At 38.5% G+C, this 3,862-nt stretch overlaps 5 non-coding genes across 5 annotated transcripts, besides 8 other annotated features; 4 read left to right on the top strand and 1 right to left on the bottom strand.

Annotated features, from left to right (window-relative positions):
* Positions 1-3,862: a sequence feature (heterozygous, Esmeraldo-like haplotype).
* Positions 827-1,098: a mobile genetic element.
* Positions 1,104-1,124: a microsatellite.
* Positions 1,238-1,273: a microsatellite.
* Positions 1,596-1,620: a sequence feature (AT_rich).
* Positions 1,840-1,884: a microsatellite.
* Positions 2,468-2,487: a microsatellite.
* Tc00.1047053475029.50 lies at positions 2,922-2,994 on the top strand. Its single transcript has one exon. It is a non-coding gene; the product is annotated as a tRNA-Asn (tRNA).
* Positions 3,038-3,109, bottom strand: Tc00.1047053475029.40. The gene has a single exon. It is a non-coding gene; the product is annotated as a tRNA-Ala (tRNA).
* Tc00.1047053475029.30 lies at positions 3,198-3,270 on the top strand. The gene has a single exon. It is a non-coding gene; the product is annotated as a tRNA-Arg (tRNA).
* On the top strand, positions 3,333-3,404 carry Tc00.1047053475029.20. Its single transcript has one exon. It is a non-coding gene; the product is annotated as a tRNA-Lys (tRNA).
* Positions 3,472-3,544, top strand: Tc00.1047053475029.10. The gene has a single exon. It is a non-coding gene; the product is annotated as a tRNA-Arg (tRNA).
* Positions 3,756-3,781: a sequence feature (AT_rich).

Below are 3,862 nucleotides of genomic sequence, written 5' to 3'. Positions count from 1 at the left end.
TCCCTCTTTTACTAAAAAAGCCTCGTGGGAATTTGCATAAATTAGATAGTTCGTTAATTTTGGCGGCCGCAAAACAGGTCCGTTGGTAGCGTTTTAGAGTCAAATGAGCAAAAAAAAAAAAACCCTCAGCCCCACCAAAATTACTTTGAATATTATGAAAAACCTCTCACAAACACGCAAACTCTGTGTCGGAAGATTCCGGGCGAATAAGCTTTGCTTGCAGTTATCCCTATGATAATAATGAAGGCAGTAATTATCTCACTGCGTTCCAAAAACGTGGAATTCTATAACCGCCGCAGTATGAATACCCTGTTCAACTGTTGATTTCCCTCTGCTTATCTTTCCCTTAGATCCCTTACAAGATCAGCCCAAATTAACAATAAGCCAGCTGATCTGATTTGCCAAAAAAAAAAAAAAAAAAAGTGATGGACATAATCTATTTATTTCCAACAGTCAATTCAACTATCCACTTTGAGCGCCAACTTGCCAAAAAACGCCATAATGATCAGTGCTTCGCCTAATCCAGATAATTCTCCAACCACCGCCTTAACGTAGATATCTATTGTTTATCAAGGTCGTTTTTTAACTTCCGTGGACCTCTTTTTCCTGTTGGCCGAAAAAAAAAGAAAGAATATTCTTCTGGGCCGCTGGCCGAATCCTGAGTTTCTCAATAACAGAAAACAAACCCGATAGGAATGAGAGTGAGGGATCAACGGAATAAGAGCGAGTCCACCATATCCTCAAAGCTTAACACCAAGTAAGCGTATATTTATATACATCATCCATTAGCTACAATCATGACCCGTTCACTCTATTCGGATGGGACATGTAGATATTTATTACTTATGAAGGGGAGACTTTGGGGTCCTGTAGCCACAAGACCCCGCTGAAAGGGAGGGAATCAAAAGGGTGTTGGTGGTAAGTTCAAAATAAAAAATAATCTGGCCGCTATCGGCTCCCTGCTGCTCCCCCTAAATTTGTGTTATTCCCAAAATTCATAAAATAGGAAGGCGTCATAAAGAGGTGTATTCCTTTTACCAGGATGTATATTCATTAAGTTGGCTAGCTCTCCCGCGATCATTCTCTTCACAAGGTCCTACTAAAATAATAATAATAATAATAATTGATTCTTGGACGAAATCTTTTTGGCTTCATTCAAAGATTTCTAACGATATACGATTTCTGGCCTCACAGCGGCTTTCTTCTTTTAAAATATGCGTCTAATAAGCAGTTCTACTTCTTTTTTTTTTTTTTTTTTTTTTTTTTTTTTTTTACAAGATCAGAAATAACGCATTTATCTTTTGATTTTTAAAACGGATTCAAACAACTTCTCCTTTTTTCCTTCCACCCGCAAACATACCTTTCCCTCTTTGCTAAGTGGATGATAATATTCCCCTAGAAATTTTTTAGGGTCACACATCTTGCAAAGACTAATACAAAAAAGAAATAATAACAAACAAAATACCGCTATGATATATTGTTCCTAATGACAGAAATAAAAACAAAGCCAAGGTGGGGCTGGTAAGTACCAGTGATATTACCAATACTATTACAACTACTAAAAAGTAACTTGTTCCTGTAGTAATATATACCACAAATATATAATTAAAAAAAAAAAAAGCACGACCCATTACCTAGAGCAAAATTTATAATCCGTTAATTTCTTTGCATTTCAAAAGAATAATATATATATATAATGAAAATCATTATCGTACAAGAGTCCCACTTATAATTTTTCAAAGAAATTTAAAGAAATAAATGACCGAATCGGATTTTGGGGTTGTGCTGTCAAGTAATTTTGTGCTTTTACCTCTGCAGGTTTTTTTTTAAAAAAGCAGCAAAAAAAAAAAAAAAAAAAAAAAAAAAAAAAAAAAAAAAAAGAAAGGGAATTTAATAAACAACAAGCAAACATTTCACAATTATGGTCACATAATTTGTACACAAAATTAGAAAAGACCTACAAATAGATAGAGCAAATGGAATAAAATAAACGACTTCGGTTTCGTATAATGAGGCAAAAAAGCAAAAGAAGAAAAAATGAAAAAGTATCGCAAGATCGCCAGCAAATTAACTCTCCATAAATGTTTGCAGTCATCTTCTTTTTTCCTTCAAAAGTTCACTCCTCGAAAAATACTATCGCACAATCATCATTCAGTCAATACATGGCCGACCTTCCATTTACAGTACATTATTATTATTCAATGCACATGGCTCTTAGTTAAATATGAGTCAAGAGAAATATCTTAAAATAAGAAGAGTTTTTTCCTTAAATGAAACGATAAAATGCACAATATATATGTAATATAAATGTATATTATGAGGCAAATAGTGCACTTCTTTAATAATAATAATTACCAATATGCGGAAGATGATGCTTTTCCGAATAATCACAAAATTGTTATTCTCATTATTATTGTTGCTATCATTGTCGCCAAGGCTGCTGGCCAGAGAAAAAAATTTCCCATATAAAATAAAAATAAAAATAAATAAAAGACAAATCGCCAGACGTCGGGCTCACCATATCGTCTTCGTTTGCGTCAACGGCGTGTATATATTCAGATAGCTACTATCGTGAGATGCAACACCCCATTTGGATTGGAGATATATATATATATATCACTAGGTGACGGTTCAAGACCCTTCGATCCACAAGACGCTGCCGCGAGGATGAACGGCAAAAATAAAAACAGGGAAAACATTCTCCCTGCTCTTGTCGGCTCCTTCGCTCTTTCCGTCGGGTGTCTAATAAAAATTAATAAGAAGAAATCACTTAACAATACCGTCGCGCAACCCGAATCTGCCATCAATCGGGGCGAGCGGATATCTCGCAAATCATCGAAAACAGTTTTTGATGCGCGTCCGCGGCTTCCAAGAAAAAGACGTAATTTTTTCCCTCCTTTAGGTGTAGGGGCTCCGGTGCGTCCTCCCTGGCGCAGTCGGCAGCGCGTTAGGCTGTTAACCTACAGGTCGTTGGTTCGAATCCAACGGGAGGAGTTTTTTCGTCGCTTCGAACAAAAAATGTTTAGTGTAAAAAACGTGGACGAGTAGGGGTTTGAACCCTAGGCCTCCTGTATGCAAAACAGGCGCTCTACCACTGAGCTACACGCCCCGTGGCGAAGGGGAAAAATTGGTCAGGCTGATAGACAAAACTTCCTCATGTCTATCGTTTTAGCTCAGATTTTTGCGACGGCGAAGGCGCTCCAGTGGCCTAATGGATAAGGCTTTGGACTTCTAATCCAAGGATTGCGGGTTCGAGTCCCGTCTGGAGTATATATTTTTTTCCTTTGTGCAAAGGTGAAGGGAACAATCACGTTTAGAGCAGGCGGGACGGTGCCTTCCTAGCTCAGCGGTAGAGCGCACGGCTTTTAACCGTGTGGTCGTGGGTTCGATCCCCACGGATGGCGCTTTTTTTCCAACTTTCATTTTTGAGGGAAATGACGCCGGTGTGGGTTCTCGCGTGGACGCGAGGGAGCCCTCGTAGCCCAATGGATAAGGCGTTCGCTTCCTAAGCGAAAGATTGCGGGTTCGAGTCCCGCCGAGGGTAATTTTTTTTTTTTTTTTCATTCCTGCGGCGTTTATCTGCGGTTCTTGATGCGAGCATCTCTTGTGTATGCAAATTAGTCCAAACCACACTTTTTTTTTCCCGAGAGGAACACCTCGCACTTGTTGGCGCGACAAATGAACAAAGGAGGAAACAGGCATTTTATCCATAAGCGTTAATAAGCGCATCCCAAAAACGATAGACACACACACACATATTTATTTTATATATATATATTTTGGCTCCGCCATTTCTCTCGCAGCGTCACGTAAATCAAAATGACAAGGACACCAACACCACCACCAAGAACAGAAAACAAAA

The sequence above is a fragment of the Trypanosoma cruzi genome, genomic scaffold (assembly GCF_000209065.1).
Source record: "Trypanosoma cruzi strain CL Brener 1047053516429 genomic scaffold, whole genome shotgun sequence".
In the NCBI taxonomy this organism is placed as follows: Eukaryota; Euglenozoa; class Kinetoplastea; order Trypanosomatida; family Trypanosomatidae; genus Trypanosoma; species Trypanosoma cruzi.
This window is presented reverse-complemented; position numbering and strand designations above follow the sequence as displayed.